The 22502-nt window shown below is 44.0% G+C and overlaps 1 protein-coding gene across 10 annotated transcripts in view; it reads left to right on the top strand.

Annotated features, from left to right (window-relative positions):
- Nucleotides 1-22502, top strand: part of NAV3 (neuron navigator 3) — a 1127960-nt gene that overhangs the window by 756350 nt on the left and 349108 nt on the right. The window lies entirely within an intron of this gene.

The raw sequence follows: 22502 nt of genomic DNA, 5'->3' as shown, positions 1-22502 counted from the left end.
TTAGACAATCCATAGCACTTATGTTTGCAGCATCAGGCTGAATTGCCAAACAAAACAAAATTCTGATATGTAAAAAATATTCCCTACACCCTATATAGAATGCCACTAAAAGTTATTTAATGTCTGTTAAAACCTTTATTACTACTACTACTACTACTACTACTACTACTACTACTACAGTATGTAATATAAATCCACATCTTCAAATTATATGATTGATAATGCACCAAAGTAATTTCTGAATGTCTGCTGCGTATGTAGTCTATAGTGTTATTTATCAACTATATCCCTGTCGCTTTCTTGTAATCGCAGCCCTGGCCTGAACTACTGTACTGTATAATATTTAGCTACAATTGATGTTGGTGGGTTAAAAGATAAGATACATTAACCATTAGTGAGTGCTTACTAGTCTACCAGCTTCATTTAGACACCAAAATAATTGCCAACAATAAGTTTTCAGTGTTTGAGTCACAATTAAATATTCTATGCATTACAATGATCCACTTCATAAAAACATCCCCTTAGTCAATATGTAAAACTAACTATATTACTGCAATACAAATTACCCCTGTGACAGTTTTTATATCTGCTTAGGTAATATAGAATAATATTAGGTACAGTATGTAAGCTGATCATCATATCAGTCTGTTCATCTATATGTGCTTTTAAAATGTGTGATATCTTATGGTAGTTTGCAGCATGAAATTCCTAGAACTCTTCATTGCTCTATGCAGATAATAGAAAAATTCTGGCTTTGCTCAATTAATACACATAAAGCTTACCAGTTGTGTCTATTGCAGAAGTGTGTGTTTCATAACCGTCTCATTTACATTAGTGCAATGCTTTAACATTTTAATGAAATTGTGTCTTCTGACTCTGTCAATATTACCTGCTAAGTATGTTACTTTCTCTAACGTCCTAAGTGGATGCTGGGGACTCCGTAAGGACCATGGGGAATAGCGGCTCCGCAGGAGACTGGGCACATCTAAAGAAAGCTTTAGGACTATGTGGTGTGCACTGGCTCCTCCCCCTATGACCCTCCTCCAAGCCTCAGTTAGATCTCTGTGCCCGAACGAGAAGGGTGCACACTAGGGGTTCTCCTGAGCTTCTTAGTGAAAGTTTTAGTTTAGGTTTTTTATTTTCAGTGAGACCTGCTGGCAACAGGCTCACTGCATCGAGGGACTAAGGGGAGAAGAAGCGAACTCACCTGCGTGCAGAGTGGATTGGGCTTCTTAGGCTACTGGACATTAGCTCCAGAGGGACGATCACAGGCCCAGCCTGGATGGGTCCCAGAGCCGCGCCGCCGGCCCCCTTACAGAGCCAGAACGCAGAAGAGGTCCGGAAAATCGGCGGCAGAAGACGTCCTGTCTTCAACAAGGTAGCGCACAGCACTGCAGCTGTGCGCCATTGCTCTCAGCACACTTCACACTCCGGTCACTGAGGGTGCAGGGCGCTGGGGGGGAGCGCCCTGAGATGCAATAATAAACACCTTGGATGGCAAAAGAATGCATCACATATAGCTCCTGGGCTATATGGATGCATTTAACCCCTGCCAAAATACATAGAAAAACGGGAGATAAGGCCGCCGATAAGGGGGCGGAGCCTATCTCCTCAGCACACTGGCGCCATTTTCCCTCACAGCTCCGTTGGAGGGAAGCTCCCTGTCTCTCCCCTGCAGTCACTACACTACAGAAAGGGTTATAAAAGAGAGGGGGGGCACTAATTACGCGCAGTATTAAAGTTACAGCAGCTATAAGGGGAAAAACACTTATATAAGGTTATCCCTGTATATATATAGCGCTCTGGTGTGTGCTGGCAAACTCTCCCTCTGTCTCCCCAAAGGGCTAGTGGGGTCCTGTCCTCTATCAGAGCATTCCCTGTGTGTGTGCTGTATGTCGGTACATTTGTGTCGACATGTATGAGGAGAAAAATGATGTGGAGACGGAGCAGATTGCCTGTAATAGTGATGTCACCCCCTAGGGGGTCGACACCTGAGTGGATGAACTGTTGGAAGGAATTACATGACAGTGTCAGCTCTGTATAAAAGACAGTGGTTGACATGAGACAGCCGGCTACTCAGCTTGTGCCTGTCCAGACGTCTCATAGGCCGTCAGGGGCTCTAAAGCGCCCGTTACCTCAGATGGCAGTTATAGACGCCGACACGGATACTGACTCCAGTGTCGACGGTGAAGAGACAAATGTGACTTCCAGTAGGGCCACACGTTACATGATTGAGGCAATGAAAAAAAAATTTTATTACACATTTTTGATAATACGAGTACCACCAAAAAGGGGTATTATGTTCGGTGAGGAAAAAACTACCTGTAGTTTTCCTGAATCTGAGAAATTAAATGAGGTGTGTGATGATGCGTGGTTTTCCCCCGATAACAACTGATAATTTCTAAAATGTTATTGGCATTATATCCTTTCCCGCCAGAGGTTAGGGTGCGTTGGGAAACACCCCCTAGGGGGGATAAAGCGCTCACACGCTTGTAAGGGCTCTACCCTCTCCTGAGATGGCCGCCCTTAAGGATCCTGCTGATAGAAAGCAGGAGGGTATCCTAAAATGTATTTACACACATACTCGTGTTATACTGCGACCAGCAATCGCCTCAGCCTGGATGTGCAGTGCTGGGTTGGCGTGGTCGGATTCCCTGACTGAAAATATTGATACCCTAGATAGGGACAGTATATTATTGCCTATAGAGCATTTAAAAGATGCATTTCTATATATGCGTGATGCACAGCGGAATATTTGCCGACTGGCATCAAGTCTAAGTGCGTTGTCCATTTCTACCAGTAGAGGGTTATGGACACGTCAGTGGTCAGGTGATGCGTACTCCAAACGGCATTTGGAAGTATTGCCTTATTAAAGGGAGGAGTTATTTGGGGTCGGTCTTTCAGACCTGGTGGCCACGGCAACAGCTGGGAAATCCACGTTTGTACCCCAGGTCGCCTCTCAACATGAGAAGACGCCGTATTATCAGGCGCAGTCTTTTCGTGGACAAGCGGGCAAAAGATTCCTCATTTCTACCCCGTGACAGAGGGAGAGGAAAAAGGCTGCAGAAATCAGCCAGTTCCCAGGAACAGAAACCCTCTCCCGCCTCTGCCAAGCCCTCAGTATGACGCTGGGGCTTTACAAGCAGAATCAGGCACGGTGGGGGGCCCGTCTCAATGAATTTCAGCGCGCAGTGGGCTCACTCGCAAGTAGACCCCTGGATCCTTCAGGTGATATCTCAGGGGTACAAATTAGAATTCGAGACGTCTCCCCCTCGCCGTTTCCTAAAGTCGGCTTTACCAATGTCTCCTTCTGACAGGGAGACTGTTTTGGAAGCCATTCACAAGCTGTATTCCCAGCAGGTGATAACAAGGTACCCCTCCTGCAACAGGGAACGGGGTATTATTCCACACTGTTGTGGTACCGAAGCCAGACGGCTCGGTGAGACCGATTCTAAATCTAAAATCTTTGAACACTTACATACAGAGGTTCAAATTCAAGATTGAGTCACTCAGAGCAGTGATTGCGAACCTGGAAGAAGGGGACTACATGATGTCTCGGGACATCAAGGATGCTTACCTTCATGTCAAAATTTACCCTTCTCATCAAGGGTACCTCAGGTTTATGGTACAGAACTGTCACTATCAGTTCAGACGCTGCCGTATGGATGGTCCACGGCACCCCGGGTCTTTACCAAGGTAATGGCCGAAATGATGATATTCCTTCGAAGGAAGGGAATTTTAGTTATCCCTTACTTGGACGATTCCCTGATAAGGGTAAGATCCAGGGAACAGTTGGAGGTCGGTGTAGCACTATTTCAGGTAGTGTTGCGGCAGCACGATTGGATTCTCAATATTCCAAAATCGCAGCTGGTTCCGACGACTTGTCTTCTGTTCCTAGGGATGATCCTGGACACAGTCCAGAGAAAGGCTTTTCTCCCGGAGGAGAAAGCCAGGGAGTTATCCGAGCTAGTCAGGAACCTCCTAAAACCGAGCCAAGTCTCAGTGCATCAATGCACAAGGGTTCTGGGTAAAATGGTGGCTTCCTACGAAGCAATCCCATTCGGCAGATTCCACGCAAGAACTTTCCAGTGGGACCTGCTGGACAAATGGTCCTGGTCGCATCTTCAGATGCATCAGCGGATAACCCTGTCACCAAGGACAAGGGTGTCTCTCCTGTGGTGGTTGCAGAGTGCTCATCTTCTAGAGGGCCGCAGATTCGGCATTCAGGACTGGGTCCTGGTGACCACGGATGCCAGCCTGCGAGGCTTGGGAGCAGTCACACAGAGAAGGAATATCCAGGGCTTATGGTCAAGTCTGGAGACATCACTTCACATAAATATCCTGAAGCTAAGGGCCATTTACAATGCTCTAAGCTTAGCAAGACCTCTGCTTCAAGGTCAGCCGGTGTTGATCCAGTCGGACAACATCACGGTAGTCACCCACGTAAACAGACAGGGTGGCACAAGAAGCAGGAGGGCAATGGCAGAAGCTGCAAGGATTCTTCGCTGGGCGGAAAATCATGTGATAGCACTGTCAGCAGTATTCATTCCGGGAGTGGACAACTGGGAAGCAGACTTCCTCAGCACGACCTCCACCCGGGAGAGTGGGGACTTCACCCAGAATTCTTCCACATGATTATAAACCGTTGGGAAAAACTCGACAAGTATTGCGCCAGGTCAAGGGACCCTCAGGCAATAGCTGTAGACGTTCTGGTAACACCGTGGGTGTACCAGTCAGTGTATGTGTTCCCTCCTCTGCCTCTCATACCCAAGGTACTGAGATTGATAAGATGGAGAGGAGTAAGCACTATATTCGTGGCTCCAGATTGGCCAAGAAGGACTTGGTAACCGGAACTTCAAGAGATGCTCACGGAGGATCCGTGGCCTCTACCTCTAAGAAGGGACCTGCTCCAGCAAGGACCCTGTCTGTTCCAAGACTTACCGCGGCTGCGTTTGACGGCATGGCGGTTGAACGCCGGATCCTGAAAAGGCATTCCGGATGAAGTCATCCCTATCCTGATCAAAGCCAGGAAGGATGTAACCGCAAAACATTATCACCGCATTCGGCGAAAATATGTGCGTGGTGCGGGGCCAGTAAGGCCCGACGGAGGAAATTCAACTGGGTCGTTTCCTACATTTCCTGCAAACAGGAGTGTCTATGGGCCTGAAATTGGGGTCCATTAAGGTTCAAATTTCGGCCCTGTCAATTTTCTTCCAAAAAGAACTAGCTTCAGTTCCTGAAGTTCAGACGTTTGTAAAAGGGGTACTGCATATACAGCCTCCTTTTGTGCCTTCAGTGGCACTTGGGATCTCAATGTAGTTTTTGGGTTCCAAAAGTCACATGGGTTTGAACCACTTAAATCTGTGGAGTTAAAATATCTCACATGGAATGTGGTCATGCTGTTGGCCCTGGCCTGGGCCAGGCGCGTGTCAGAATTGGCGGCTTTATCCTGTAAAAGCCCTTATCTGATTTTCCATTCGGACAGGGCGGAATTGAGGACTCGTCCTCAGTTTCTCCCTAAGATGGTTTCAGCGTTTCACCTGAACCAACCTATTGTGGTGCCTGCGGCTACTAGGGACTTGGAGGACTCCAAGTTGCTAGACGTTGTCAGGGCCCTGAAAATATATGTTTCCAGGACGGCTGGAGTCAGGAAAACTGACTCGCTGTTTATCGGTAAGTAAATTCTTATTTTTTCTTTCAAGCTTACATGTATATGTCAAAGTCTTTTATTGTCAGTTATTGCATCACATTCAATGAAGCATTTCATCTGTATAAAGTCATTTTAATTTTAAATGTCCTTGTTATCACTTTGCAAGCTTGTAATTTAAAATGAACAGTGCAGGTATATTAATATGGTTATGAAAAGATTAACACACACACACACACACACACACACACACACACACACACACACACACACTTATATATTAAGTTAAGGTTTGTTCTGACATATATTAACAAAAATCTGAGCGCCACACCAACTGCCAGGTGATAACGCACCAGCCAATCAGCTCCAATATGTAAATTGACAGTTAGGATCTGACTGGCCGGTGCGTTATCACCTTCCACTTATCACTGCTTTATCACTTCTCCAGGTTAATACATCTGCCCCATTGTAAGTTTGAAAAATGACAGTTAGGAGCTGACTGGCCGGTGCTTTATCACCTTCCACTTATCACTTCTTTATCACTTCTCCAGGTTAATACATCTGCCCCATTATTAGTTTGAAAAATGACAGTTAGGAGCTGACTTGCTATTGCGTTATCACTTTCCACTTATCACTTCTCCAGGCTTAATACATCTGCCCCTATCTTTGGCAGTGTTTGGGGTGGCAGTTGGTGTGGCTCCCCTATTTGAATTTTGGATTGAGCTGTAGCCCTACCTCTGGAGCCTCCACTGCTCATGAGCTATGAGAGGGAGTTTATGCCTACAGTATTTGCAGCAATTTCTTGACTCTTGACTCCCCCAGACTTTGTTTAGTCTAGGAAACAATATGAAGCTCCGATGTATCTGCTTTCATTCTGAACTGGTACACACCCTGTGCTGTTCACACTACATAGGCATTCATTATTTTGCAGACAACTATGGGGCCAACTTATTTGTTTGGACCTGGTGACAATGACAATTGACCATTTGCTCCCAAACACTGGAAAATGGACAAAAATGTTCGTTGTGATAAATTGGTAAAATCACAGATTTAACCAATTTGTCTGATTGACAGTTTTTGTCCGTTTTCCAGTGTTTGGGAGCAAATGGTCGCTTGTCATTTGCTCCCACGCGTTACCAGATTTTCTTTCCAAGCAGCCAGAGTTGACAGATGGTCTGACAGATAATTGTATAGTATATGCCCAGCTTAATTCAGTTAAACTGTCAAATTACTAAACACTGAGCCAGCTGAATCCATGTACTGTATTTTCTCCAGTTCCACTCTCCAACTGTTCATCCTATAGATTGTTAACTTTTATGGGGAGAACACGCCTCCTGTTTGTTCTACCCTAGTTGCCGGTGCTTTGCTCCCTTATTTCTTTCTACCCATCTGTGTATTTGACTTTGTTTGTTTTCCCATACCTTGGGTAAATGATCAGAGTACTAATGTGTACACTACATTCTCCTGCTCGCTTCAGTGAATTGACCTATCCTTGCCCTATCCTTGCCCTGAAATCTGTCCTACCCTGTCTGTGGTGGGGATATTGATGTTTGGCAGGGTCAGATTAACAATGGAGGGAGGAGATCACAACTCCAGGCATCCCCATCAAAACAGGCCCATCAGGGCCATAACTAGGTGTGTGCGGAGGGGACACTGCACATAGTGCTGCAGGGTAGGGGGCGCTGTTGGTGGCACTTGTCAATTTTCTGTTTTAATTACTTTCACTTACAGCTTCTCCCCTCTTTGAAGCCCAGCATCTCCTGACCCCTTATGTTGCTAATACCTACACAACATTCATGAACTCCACTTGAGATTTCTTTGTTATTCAGTCACACTGTTCTTTATTACATTTCAAGATGCTGACATGCTCTGGATTCAAACCCATTGCCTTTGGCATTGCAGGCAGACAATCTATTCATTGAGTTATCTGCCCGTGCATAGAAAGGTAGATAATTCTAAGATAGATAATTCTAACTATTTGAAGCTTACCTTGTACCTTGTGAAAAAATGATCAGCATTGCAGCTGAGTAGATCTATGTAGTGTGGCTGCAAGAGATTGGATGTGTGGCTGCACACTACATAGATCTGCTCAGTTGCAATGCTGATAATATTTTTTTGCAAAGTACCAGTAGCTTCATATAGTGTTCATAGTTTTTATACAGGATCAGAAAGTTTAATGAGTAGGGTGAGACTGGAATGCAACAGGTTATATGTTTGAATCTTGAGTATCACAATATATTAAATGTGTTATTTAATAAAAGGTATCGTAACTGAATAATTATGGGCTCTCAAGTTAAGTGCATGAATGTGGCATAAAGAGGATTTGTGTCAAAATCCATTTTCTTGCAGTGGTCTATAAATGTGTGTGTAACTGTGTATAATATATATAATGTGGGAAGGGGAATCATAGCATGGGCTTTTTCTGGGATCAACCTTGTCAGTCCCCTTCCCCATGAGGCATGCACCTTATGTCCCTATTAAAAGAAATGGTGGAAGGGGGGGGGGGGCACCAATTGTCTCTCTGGCACAGAGCACTAAACAGTCAGTCATAGATCAGACGTTTGAAAATTCTATTTCTATTTTGGTCGCAAAATGATACAATTTATCTACTATTAAATATTTAGGGAGACACTGGGGCTGATAGTGGAGGGAATGTACAAGGCCATATGTTTTGGTGTGTTTACCCTGTAAGGCTCTGTATACACTTTGTGGCACCTTTATTAATAAAAGGTAATTATGTTATTGACCCTTTAAATGTCCTGACAGACTGACAATACAGAGATTTTCAGTTATGAGTTATGTGCATCCTAGCTGCTTTTCAGTGTTCTGTATCAGGTGTGTTGTTTTGCTTTTTAAAAGTATTTTTGGACCTTGGGGGTCTATTCATGTAAATACTGAAATGGCTTCCAGTAATTACCACTATATATTGCATCATATCGATGTGATATATAGTGGTATTATGGAGCCATTCAGTAATACGTACCTGTCTGGTGACTTGCTCCAATAAATGACCTCTCTGCCTTCCGATATGTAGTGTGAGTAGCAGCTGTCAGCAGACTGTGATCCGGCATATGCATATGCCAGGTCACCTCACTAATAGTGGCAGCGGGGCTGACGGCAGAGCAAACGGGCAGTGGACGCATGAGGCCATTAGCAAGCTAAGGTGGCCCAACATATCCCGGGTCACTTCACTAATATACCCTATGGGAACCTCTTGTGTCCCGGTAACATAGGAAGTCTGGGCATCTCTGATTGACCACAGTCAGAGATGGAGGCGGGGAGACAGCAGTCTCCACTGCTCTTCACCTCTCAGCAGCCTCCTTACGCCATCATGACATGGCAAAATGATTTTGAGAAGCAAAATGGAAAGCTGAGCTTTCTGTGCTTCTATGAATCGCTTACTATTGTATGGGAAGCAATATCCACCCTAATCAGGGGCACGCTGGAGAAATCTGTGTTATCACTGATAAAGGGCTTTTTACTGCTCCATGAATAGACTCATTGGTCACTTAAGACGGTATTGTTATAAAGAACATGTGTTATGGAATAGTGACAACAATAGTGCTTCACAGATAAAGCAGCCTGTGTACAAACTGTGGTTTCACCCCGGTAATCCACAAAAGTATAGAGCTAATTAAAATAAATTGTGGTATGACACTGTTACTACACCCAAATAAACAAAACAAAAAATATGAGTAAATGAATTACTTACTTTCCTTATTTTCCTTTTAACACCAGTAAACTCTTTTTCTTTTCCCCAGTAATAGTGTTCATAGTTCTTTTCAGCTAGGTACAGTACATCTATTATTGTGAGGTGGTGGTCCTCATCTAAATGTTTCCTTTGTGTCTTGGCCTCAATAGCAGTATATGCAAATAAGATCCTGTAATACTGTAATAATTGCACATTTACTGAGACACATATAGAGGTAAAATTAAATAGACATAAATGTAATATCATAAAACAACAGAGAATGTCCAAAGCTAGATAGCAGATGGTTGTGTGCATGTAGGGCATATAAAGAGATGATGTCTCCAGAACCTTTCTCAGTGGATTTTCTTCTGATAGTGGGTAGTTGAGGCCCCTGGTTGTGGCCTAAATCCGATGTATTTCGGGCTTGGATGTTCTTTTTCAAGAGAGTGGTCAATGTTCTGGAGTCCATCTTAAATAACAAGTGTGTAGATGACTTCTGTTCATACCTGTACCACATTTTAATTTTTTGTAGTAAACAAGCAATTTATTATTAAAATAGTCCTACATTACTATACACAGTAGTGTAATGTGACAGATACTGGATACAATTGAGTGATCACTGAAATATGAGAGCTTGGTGTACAGTATGATGAATACAACCGGTGATCTCAGTGAGATGGTGCCGCATACGCCTGGATGCTGGGTTTCCAAGGAAACGGGTAAGCAAGGATTAAGAGGGCTCTTTCAGTAAAAGGTAAGTCGTTTTCATTATTTATGGTACAGTTTTAATAACCTCTGAAATAATTTTACAATGCTAGAGAGATTTGAAAAAATAGTAAAACTGTGACAACAGGTCAGTAGCCAATCAGATATCTGAACTCAGAATATGCCCTGGTGGACTTCTATCCCAGGAATAAGTCCTAACCATGTTGCAGCTGTAGGTTTATGGTCCTTGATGAAAACGTTATATAAAGTGCATACATTTCAAATGATTTGATGTATTTATTAATATTGTTGTTGTTTTTTTAATGCCTCATTGTATTTCTTTTGGTGTTATCACTACAAACCTTTTTTCTGTCTGGTGTGTTTCTTTGTGTTGATAACAATGATTATTCTTCATTAATTTATCATTGCAAATAATATATTTTTTTATGTACAGCAAGTTAACTAAGGAAGAAGAAATAAACACAAATAATCAGTTATAAAGGAGAAATAATATATTGACGATAACTTGTTTTTTTTTTAAAGTAAAAAAACAAACAAAAAAACCCTAAAATATCCTAGCTATTGTGGTCCCTGATGCACAAAATAGTGCTCTAGGTGCTACTTTTCTTCAATAACATACATGAAGGCACGGGGGGATGGTGGAGGGATCAAAACCCTGCTTTATTCTTTTGTTGGAGGCTAGATTTATATTAAACCTTCACCGCTAAGGACAAGGGCTTCTTATCTTAGGAAATACAGAATTCCAAACGGAGGACTTACTATAAGGCGGGAGGCTTTTCCAAAAGTCCTCCCCTTTTGGTTGCAGGGAATTGGGAGGGGGCAGGACTTGATGACCTTATCACCTTGGGGTGCAAAGAAGTCATTAAACTCAGCCACTTGAAGGCTGCATAACATTTTACAAGCTTTAAAATAGGGTACAGGGCATTAAAAGTGCTTTGGGGGTATCCAATTACCCACGGTCATTGGCCGCATGTAATTAGTGCGCCGGCGGTTTATAAGCCGGCACGGCTTATCAGGGTTTTTTTCCACCTGTTTCAAGCAGGAAAAACCAAATCCCCAGAAATAGCCCCACCATGAAAGCACACAGGTTTCACTGTGTGAATTTTTTTTTTTTTGATCAGGTGACCCAATTGAATAGCCTGTCAAAAAAAATATATTGTTGAAACATCAGGAAAAAGTGTGAAAAACACCACATCTAATTAGATACGCCTAGTGCTTTATCTCTCCCATCCTGGCAGTTACAGAGTCATGGAGCCATCATTTTAAAAAGGAAGAGTCCCATAGCTTCAATAAACACTAGGCATTCCCTTATTTGTTGCAGTACATTTACAAATAGTATGCATTGTTGTCTGACATATTATTGCTATGCCTAGAGTAGTGAAAGTAACACTGCCACTGATGGGCTCCAGACATAAACCAGGAAGGTACTCAAACAATCCAGCAGGCTATAACTACACTGTACTGTATGTCAGCATGTACAATTTTGCTGATTCGTTTCACCCCGTAGCTAGGAGGCTTTATCAAAGAGCTCTGGAGCACATCAGCGATGGTGTTGCTTTCACAGCTAGTCTGTCTGGACAGAAATGCCGCAGTCCTAAGCTGCAAAGTAAAGTTTCTGGTAATTAAAGCAGCCTTCCCACACTTGTCAGTCTGACACTATACTTTGGGACTTGTGGTTCCACAGCTAACTTTCTATCATCTGGACTTTTATATACTGTCCATTTGAGCTTTTAGTTGAACAATCCTATTCTTCGGATGTCTATTATTGTTTTTACCTGTATATCTGCGTGCTGAACGATTTATAAAGGCTAAACATCATAAGGCATTTTTATTATTGGTTTTATGGTAATATTATATATTGAATTCGGTATTTTACATTTGATATTAAATTGTTGTTGTTATTATTATGATTATTATTATTATTATTATTATTAATGTCTTGACATTTACTGCCCTGTCAATGTTATATAAGATATACTGTACTTATTCTATATATAAGCAAAGTTTCACATTGTCTTTTTTTGCTTTCGGATTTTATTTGGTTGTTTTTCACTAATTCAGTAGTTGGATCTAGATGCAGCTCTATTTAATTTACTAATTTGAGTTGATATATCACTATTTTTTGTTACTATTAGCCCCAATTAAATGTTCTCTTCTCTTTGAGCAGCTTCCACTATATGTTTCTTAGTCAATCAGTTTGGGTTGCTTTCTCCCCCCCCCCCCCCCCCCACGGTATCCCCTGCACACTAAATAGTACTTGAAACAATACTTGAGAACTATATGGTAATAGAAATTCAGAGATATTTGTTGCATATATTTGCAAATACAAGGTAAGCTGTCAAGCCCTCAAGTATTGTTGCAAGTACTATTTAGTGAGCAGGGGATACCAGAGGGGAAAAAGCACCCCCCTTTCTGTTTTCTAAGAAACATGATTTATTACTACACACTGTTCACTCATTTCACTGTAAATCTGCAAATACTGTAGATTGCTGCAGAAGTATTATGAGAATATTAAACTAATTAGGAGGAATTTAGTTACATTTTGGAGAATCAGAAATGAGCTCTAGTCATTGTTGTCACAATTTTGCTACGTATACCTGCAGTTGAGCACCTGCAAGTGATCCTACCTCCAACAGAATCATGTGTCTGTTACATTTGACGAATCAGAAATGAGCACTAGTCATTGTTGTCACAATTTTGAAACGTATACACTGTACCAGCAGTTCAGCACACGCAAGTGATCCTACATCCAACAAGGGTGGTCATTCCGAGTTGTTCGCTCGTTGCCGATTTTTGCTATGCTGCGATTTGTTGCTAAATGCGCATGCGCATGGTACTCAGAGCGCATGCGCTAAGTTATTTAACACAAAACTTAGTAGATTTGCTGGTGTTCGTGTGGCGCTTTTCAGTTGCACTGCTGATCGGTGAATGATTGACAGGAAATTTCTGGGTGGTAACTGAGCATTTTCCGGGAGTGTGCTAAAAAACGCAGACGTGTCAGGGAAAAACGTGGGAGTGGCTGGAGAAACGGGGGAGTGGCTGGCCGAACGCAGGGCGTGTTTGTGACGTCAAACCAGGAACTAAACGGACTGAGCTGATCGCAATCTAGGAGTAAGACCTAGAGCTACTCAGAAACTGCAAGAAAATATTTAGTAGCAGTTCTGCTAATCTTCCGTTCGCTATTCTGCTAAGCTAAGATACACTCCCAGAGGACGGTGGCCTAGCGCTTGCAATGCTGCTAAAAGCAGCTAGCGAGCGAACAACTCAGAATGAGGGCCAATATCATGTGTCTGTTTTGTACTTCCTTTGGGAATGATTTTTGTGTTAATTGATTTATTTTATAGTTATTTATACAGTGCACATATATTCCGCAGCACTTTACAGAGAATATTTGGCCATTCACATCAGTCCCTGCCCCAGTGGAGCTTACAATCTACTGTATATTCCCTACCACATGTACCCACATTCACATTAGGATTAATTTTGTTGGGAGCCAATTAACCTACCTGTATATTTTTGGATTGTGTGAGGAAACCGGAGCACCCGGAGGAAACCCACGCAAGCACGGAGAGAATATACAAACTCCGCACAGGTAGGGCCGTGGTGGGAATCGAACCCATGACCTCAGTGCTGTGAGGCAGTAATGCTAACCATTACACCGTCCGTGCTGCCCATGTTAATACTAATTTACTGTAATTCGGCTGTGTCTACATGCCCCCTCCCATGAGCATACTAATCTCTTTCTTGTAAGGAGGCACAAGTGGTGAATGCAACTCAGATGGCATGCATTTGGTTCGCATCCCCAGCACACAAAAAAGCATTTTTTCGCCGGAGGTGCAGGATGCTGGCCGATCTCAGATTATTATTTTAAAAGGGCAATCACTTACAAGGCATGGTTTTGCCTTGTAAATATTTTCCCCTTTAAAAAACGTCCTTCAATGGCCCGCATCTCTGGTAATCTCGGACTCCATTGCATCCCGCCAATCATGTGGGAAAAAAATGTGGTTAATATTACAAATGTAATAAAAAATTGTAGGCTGTGACTTTCCTGTACAATCTGCGCCCAATGGCTATTGCTGTAGAATTTAGAATTTCCACTGTTTCTTTAATTGTTGAGTGTTATTTTAATTCCATAAGATTATGACTGGTTGATATTAGGTTACATGGTATTATTTGTTTTAGGATGATAAAACAGTGGTTTGCTGAACCAGGAGAACCTAAAATTATACTGGGACCGTTTTGGTTTCTGTATCTGAAATCTAGTGCTATTAATCACAAGATTGCCTCCACTCCAAAGAAAATGAATAAGCACACATCAGACATGAAATCTATAAAGGGAAGTTTAAAACAGTAACACATTTTTCCCAGTTTCTCTTACGTCCTAGAGGATGCTGGGGACTCCGTAAGGACTATGGGGATAGACGGGCTCCGCAGGAGACATGGGCACTTTAAGAAAGACTTTAGGAATGGGTGTGCACTGGTTCCTCCCTCTATGCCCCTCCTCCAGACCTCAGTTTACTACTGTGCCCAGAGGAGACTGGGTGCATTACAGGGAGCTCTCCTGAGTTTCCTGTCAGAAAGTATTTTGTTAGGTTTTTTATTTTCAGGGAGCACTGCTGGCAACAGACTCCCTGCATCGAGGGACTGAGGAGAGAGAAGCAGACCTACTTCTGTGAGTTTCAAGGCTCTGCTTCTTAGGCTACAGGACACCATTAGCTCCAGAGGGAGTCGGAACACAGGTCTCACCCTGGAGTTGGTCCCGGAGCCGCGCCGCCGTCCTCCTCACAGAGCCGGAAGATAGAAGCCGGGTGAGTATGAGAAGAAAGAAGACTTCAGAGGCTGCAGAAGACTTCAGATCTTCACTGAGGTAACGCACAGCAGTAAAGCTGTGCGCCATTGCTCCCACACAGCACACACAAACGGCAGTCACTGTTAGGGTGCAGGGCGCAGGGGGGGCGCCCTGGGCAGCAATATAACCTCATTTTCTGGCAAAAGTACATATATACAGCCAGTGGCGTAAGTTCGTCCCAGTTGCCCGGAGGCAAGATAAATATTGGTGCCCCCCTATTTCCTATATTAAGATAAATATATGTGTGTATGTGTGTGTGTGTGTGTGTGTGTAGTGTTCTGAAAAAAATGTATATACTGTATTTATACATTTAATTGTCTTTTATTTTAAATCACACATTTCTTAGCAGTCATACCCAGGATTAGAACCCATGACCTGTTACACTAACAGCAGACACTTTACTGATGGAGTTATTTGCTCCTGTAGAGAAAGCATGAGAATTCTAACTATATGAAGTTATGTGTAATTGTCAGAGAAGTGTCTTCATATAGTTAAAATTCTCATATTTCCTATACAGGAGCAACAGCTTCATCAGTAAGGTGTCTGCTTCCAGTGTAATAGGTTGTGGTTTCTAATCCTGGGTATGACACTTGTAAAATGTGTATATTCAGTATAATAAAGAGGGTGTGATTTGCAGCTATCAATTAACTTAATTCAATTCAATGGTGTCACAGAATGGGAGGAGAGGAGCCCCCCTTCAGAGCAGGAGCCCGGCGGCAGATGACTCCGTTGCCTCCCAGAGTTCTGCCTCTGTATACAGCTAGGCACTGTATATATAAAGAGCCCCCGCCAGTTTTTTATATATTTTAGCGGGACAGAAGCCCTCCGCTGAGGGGGCGGGGCGTCTTCCTCAGCACTCACCAGCGCCATTTTCTTCACAGCACAGCGCAGAGAGGAAGCTCCCCGGACTCTCCCCTGCTTATCCACAGTGAAAGAGGGTTTTAAAGAAGGGGGGGGGGCACATAATTTGGCGCAAAAATAAAGATTACAGCGCTATCTGGGTTTACATATTGTGTGTTTTTATTCCTGGGTCATATAGCGCTGGGTGTGTGCTGGCATACTCTCTCTCTGTCTCTCCAAAGGGCCTTGTGGGGGAACTGTCTTCAGAGAAGAGGATTCCCTGAGTGTATGGTGTGTCGGTACACGTGTGTCGGCATGTTTGAGGTAAAAGGCTATCATAGGGAGGAGGTGGAGTTAATGACTGTGGTGTCTCCGTCGGCAACACCGACACCTGACTGGTTGGATATGTGGAAGGTTTTAGTGCTAATGTGAATTTATTGCACTGAGTCTAGGGAATGTACAGGCGTCAATCCTTGCCTTTCCCCTATGTCACAGGGACCTCCGGGGTCTCAAAAGCGCCCACTATCCAAAATAGTAGACACTCATGCCGACACGGATTCTGACTCCGGTGTTGACTACGATGATGCAAAGTTACAGCCAGAATTGGCAAATAGTATTCAATATATGATTATTGTAATAAAAGATGTTTTGCATATCACAGAGAAACCCCCTGTCCCTGACATGAGGGTACACATGTATAGGGTTAAGGAAACCTGAGTTAACCTTTCCCCCATCTCATGAACGAGTTATTGAAAAGGCTTGGGAATCTCCAGAAAAGAAACTGCAGATTCCCAAAAGGATTCTTAGGGTGTATCCTTTCCCGACTAAGGACAGGATACGGTGAGAATCTTCCCCAAGGGGGGAAAAAGCGTGGACACGCTTATCCAAAAGAGTAAGCTGCCATTCCAAGATATGGCTACCCTCAGGGATCCTGCTGATCGCAAACAGCAGGCTCCCTTAAAGTCCATTTACACACATTATAGTACCTTACTCAGACCGGCAATAGTGTCGGCTGGAGTTTGTAGCGCTGTAGCAGCGTGGATAGGTAACTTATCGACGGAAATTGATACTCTGGATATGGGTACCATTTTATTGACCCGGGGTCATATTAACGAAATGAACGCTATGTCGATTTCTGCTAGACGAGTCCTATGGACCCGGCAATGGACAGGTGATGCCGACTCAAAGAGGCATATGGAGGTTTTACCTTACAAGGGTGAGGAATTGTTTGGGGAAGGTCTCTCGGACCTAGTCTCCACAGCTACAGCTGGTAAATCAAAATGTTTGCCTTATATTCCCTCACAGTCTAAGAAAGCACCACATTATCAAATGCAGTCCTTTCGGTCACAAGAAACAAGTACGAGGTGCGTTCTTTCTTGGCAGAGGGAAAAAGCTGCACAACACAGCTAGTTCCCAGGAACAGATGTCCTCCCCAGCCTCTACAAAATCCATGGGGCTCCGCTAAGGGAGTCCGCCCCAGTGGAGGCACGTCTTCGAATTTTCAGCCACATCTGGGTTCACTCACGGGTGGATCCCTGGGCAATAGAAATTGTTTCTTAGGGTTACAAGCTGGAATTCGAAGAGGTGCCTCCTCGCCGGTTTTTCAAATCGGCTCTGCTGACTTCTTCCCCAGAAAGGGAGATAGTGGTAAATGCAATTCACAAAATGTATCTTCAACAGGGGGTGGTCAAGGTTCCCCTACTTCAACAAGGGAGGGGATATTACTCAACCCTGTTTGTAGTCCCAAAACCGGACTGTTCGGTCAGACCCATTTTAAATTAAAAATCCCTGAACCTATATTTGAAAAGGTTCAAGTTCAAGATGAATCGCTCAGGGCGGTCATCACCAGCCTGGAAGGGGGGGATTTTATGGTATCTCTGGACATAAAGGATGCGTACCTGCATGTTCCCATATATTCACCTCATCAGGCGCACCGGAGCTTTGCGGTACAGGATTGTCATTACCAATTTCAGACGTTGCCGTTTGGGCTTTCCACAGCCCCGAGAATTTTCACCAAGATAATGGCGGAAATTATGGTGCTCCTGCGCAAGCAGGGTGTCACAATTATCCCGTACTTGGACGATCCCCTCATAAAAGCTAGATCAAGAGAGCAGTTGCTGAACAGTGTCTCACTTTCACTGAAGGTGTTACAGCAACACGGCTGGATTCTCAATATCCCGAAGTCGCAGTTGGTTCCTACGACTCGTCTGACCTTCTTGGGCATGATTCTGGATACAGACCAGAAAAGGGTTTATCTTCCGATAGAAAAAGATCAGGAACTCATGACGCTGGTCAGGAACCTACTGAAGCCAAAACAGGTGTCAGTGCATCACTGCACTCGAGTCCTGGGAAAGATGGTGGCATCATACGAAGCCATTCCCTTCGGCAGGTTCCATGCGAGGACTTTCCAATGGGACCTACTGGACAAGTGGTCCGGGTCACATCTACAAATTCATCAGTTGATCACCCTGTTCCCCAGAACCAGGGTATCTCTCCTGTGGTGGCTGCACAGTGCTCACCTTCTAGAAGGCCGCAGGTTCGGCATTCAGGACTGGATCCTGGTGACCACGGACGCGAGCCTCCGAGGTTGGGGAGCAGTCACACAGGGAAGAAACATCCAAGGTCTTTGGTCATGTCAAGAGACTTGTCTTCACATCAACATCCTGGAACTGAGGACCATATACAACGGCCTACAACAGGCGGAGACCTTACTTCGCGACCAACCAGTTCTGATCCAGTCAGACAACATCACCGCAGTGGCTCATGTAAACCGCCAAGGTGGCACAAGGAGCAGAGTGGCAATGTCGGAAGCCGCCAGGATTCTTTGCTGGGCGGAAAATCATGTAAGCGCACTGTCAGCAGTGTTCATCCCGGGAGTGGAAAACTGGGAAGCAGACTTCCTCAGCAGACACGACCTGCATCCAGGAGTGGGGACTTCATCAGGAAGTTTTCGCACAGATTGCAAGTCAGTGGGGATTGCCCCTGATAGACATGATGGCGTCCCGCCTCAACAAAAAGCTACAGAGGTATTGCGCCAGATCAATAGACCCTCAGGCGGTAGCGGTAGATGCCCTAGTGACACCGTGGGTGTTCCAGTCGGTCGATGTGTTTCCTTCGTTTCCTCTCATACCCAAGGTGTTGAGAATAATAAGAAAAAGAGGAGTGGGAACAATTCTCATTGTTCCAGATTGGCCACGAAGGACCTGGTATCCGGATCTGAGGGAAATGCTCACAGAAGATCCGTGGCTTCTTCCTCTACGACAGGACCTGTTGCAACAGAGGTCCTGTCTGTTCCAAGACTTACCGCGGCTGCGCTTGACGGCATGGCGGTTGAACGCAGGATCCTATCGGAAAAAGGCATTCCGGATGAGGTCTTTCCTACGCTGATAAAGGCTAGGAAGGACGTGACAGCTAAACATTATCACCGTATATGGCGAAAATATGTTTCTTGGTGGGAGGCCAGGAATGCTCCTATGGAAGAATTCCATCTGGGCCGTTTCCTTCACTTCCTACAGGAGTGAATTTGGGCCTAAAATTAGGCTCCATTAAGGTTCAGATTTCGGTCCTATCCATTTTCTTTCAAAAAGAATTGGCTTCTCTCCCAGAAGTACAGACTTTTGTGAAGGGAGGGCTGCATATTCAGCCTCCTTTTATACCTCCGGTGGCGCCTTGGGACCTTAACGTGGTGTTGAGTTTCCTTAAGTCGCACTGGTTTGAACCACTTCAAACGGTGGAGTTAAAATATCTCACTTGGAGGGTGGTCATGTTATTAGCCTTGGCTTCGGCTAGGCGAGTGTCGGAATTGGCGGCTTTGTCTTATAAAAGCCCCTATCTGGTTTTCCATATGGATAGAGCGGAATTGCGGACCTGTCCTCAATTCTAGCCTAAGGTGGTGTCATCTTTTCATATGAACCAACCTATTGTGGTGCCTGTGTCTACGCGAGACTTGGAGGATTCCGAGTCCCTTGATGTAGTCAGGGCTTTGAAAATTTACGTGGCCAGAACGGCTAGAGTCAGAAAAACAGAAGCACTGTTTGTCCTATATGCAGACAACAAGGTTGGCGGCCCTGCTTCAAAGCAGACTATTGCTCGCTGGATCTGTAACACGATTCAGCAGGCACATTCTACGGCTGGATTGCCGTTACCAAAATCGGTTAAGGCCCATTCCACTAGGAAGGTGGGCTCGTCTTGGGCGGCGGCCCGAGGGGTCTCGGCACTACAACTATGCCGAGCTGCTACTTGGTCTGGTTCAAACACCTTTGCAAAGTTCTATAAGTTTGATACCCTGGCTGAGGAGGACCTCCTGTTTGCTCAATCGGTGCTGTAGAGTCATCCGCACTCTCCCGCCCATTTGGGAGCTTTGGTATAATCCCCATGGTCCTTACAGAGTCCCCAGCATCCTCTAGGACGTAAGAGAAAATAAGATTTTAAACCTACCGGTAAATCTTTTTCTCGTAGTCCGTAGAGGATGCTGGGCGCCCGTCCCAAGTGCGGACTACTTCTGCAAGACTTGTATATAGTTTTGCTTACATAAGGGTTATGTTATAGTTTTCATCGGTCTTGGACTGATGCTATGTTGTTTTCATACTGTGTAGTATATCTCAAGTTATACGGGGTGATTGGTGTGGCTGGTATGAATCTTGCCCTTGGATTAACAAAAATCCTTTCCTCGTACCGTCCGTCTCCTCTGGGCACAGTTTCTCTAACTGAGGTCTGGAGGAGGGGCATAGAGGGAGGAGCCAGTGCACACCCATTCCTAAAGTCTTTCTTAAAGTGCCCATGTCTCCTGCGGAGCCCGTCTATCCCCATGGTCCTTACGGAGTCCCCAGCATCCTCTACGGACTACGAGAAAAAGATTTACCAGAAGGTTTAAAATCTTATTTAACACTTCAAAAAGTGCTAAGAATTGCTTCCATGAAACTCTTACATCCATGACTGTGTTTTAAAGCCATTCAGTTATAAACGACTGGCCCCATTATCAAGAGCAGAAATCACAACCCTTTTTCCAAGGAAATGCAAATGTAAAATATGGTGTAGAATGGCATTGTCAATGCAGACGTTGGGCATTGTGTCAGCAGAACTTCTCTGAAATGCTGTATTTTACCACAAAACTTAATTTTTGCAAAATTATGCTCATCTCTAGAGATGTTAAACATGCATTTTGCTGTGTGTTATGGTTGAAGTAGGAATAAGAATATTTAAGGCCATTTTAGACATTGAACTGCACATTTGTACTGCCAAATGAAGAACTAATGTTGATCATACATTATACAATCAACTGATCAGTCAGATAATTGTACTGTGTATATGCGCAACTGATATTTTGAGATCAATCTGATAATTGGTTGACCGTATCTGACAGTGTATGTACTGCCGCGACCAACAGACAGATATTTCCCCTGTGCCTTCACAGGGGTGGAACGTGGATATGTCTTCTGTCCAGGGGAGGAACACATTGTGGGGGGATTTATCAAATCTTGGAGAGAGATGTAATTGTGAGAGATAAAATCATGAACCAATCAGCTCTTAACTGTCATTTTAAACACAGCCTTTAAAATGCAAGGCAAAGCTGATTGGCTGGTACTTTATCTCTCACAATTGTGTCTCTCTCTGAGCTTTGATAAATACCCCCTGTATCTTACCGTGTATGCTAGGTATAAGCAGTTCTTATGTGGAAGTGTTTTGAAAATTGGGTAGGTGTCTAATTTTACTCTTGGCCAGTGGCAAATGCAGGATTTAGTGAATGAATATATATATAGAATATATATATATATATATATATATATATATATATGTATATATACACACACATATACAAACACACACACCCTCCGTGCAGTAGTTACCAGGCGGCACTCGGCTCTCTTTGTGAGTAAGTGAATGTATAAAAGTACATAAGGCATATTATACCGATGTTTCAATGCTGAGCAGGGCGTTTTTTTCAAGCCTACAGCAAAGCACCTTAAAAAAAATGCCCTGTGCAGCGTTGAGACGTCGGTACACTATGTATTTTGTACTTTAATACATTAATATACTCACAAAGACCGCTGAGTGCTGCCTGGTTTCTACTGCATGGAGGAGGGGAAGTGTGTGTGTGGGGGGGGGAAGGGGGGGGGCAAGCCTGTCTCCACCCAGGGAACCATTGCACCTATATATATATATATATATATATATATATACATACATATACACAAACACACACACACATACATGCACGAGCACACACACACAAACACACATACAAGCACATACAGACAAACATACATACATAACTACAAATAAATATTCACATACATACTGTACATGGGGTTCCACCAGGGGCTGGGAGCAGACGGGCAGCAGTGTGGGGACGGAGGGAGCTGCTGTGGCTGAGCATGCGCAGCCAGCAGCTCCCCCCTCCAACTCTCCGGCCATTCTACAAGCGGAGAGCTACTGCAGCAGCTCCGCGGTCGCGCGGCTTTTAACTGAGATGGAGACAGCTGTCTCTCCGTCGCAAAACTTGAAGATTCAGCTCATCGGGGGGGTTTCCAGGTACTTGGAAACCCCCCTGCGTGCGCCACTGTTGTCAACTAAAAACAGTAAAGCAATGCTTTGTTAATATACCTTATATTTATTACCTCTTTGTACTAACTTGAGTTTGAGTGTTCTAAATCCAACTTTATGATGTTGAAAGTGAAGCAGCACATGTTTATTATTAACTGTGAGAGTACATATTTGCACAGTCGATTGAAGAAGATTTAAGCACATAC

This window comes from Pseudophryne corroboree, chromosome 6 (genome assembly GCF_028390025.1).
Source record: "Pseudophryne corroboree isolate aPseCor3 chromosome 6, aPseCor3.hap2, whole genome shotgun sequence".
NCBI classification, from domain to species: Eukaryota; Metazoa; Chordata; class Amphibia; order Anura; family Myobatrachidae; genus Pseudophryne; species Pseudophryne corroboree.
The sequence above is the reverse complement of the archived record's forward strand: the minus strand, read 5'-3'. Positions and strand labels throughout refer to the sequence as shown.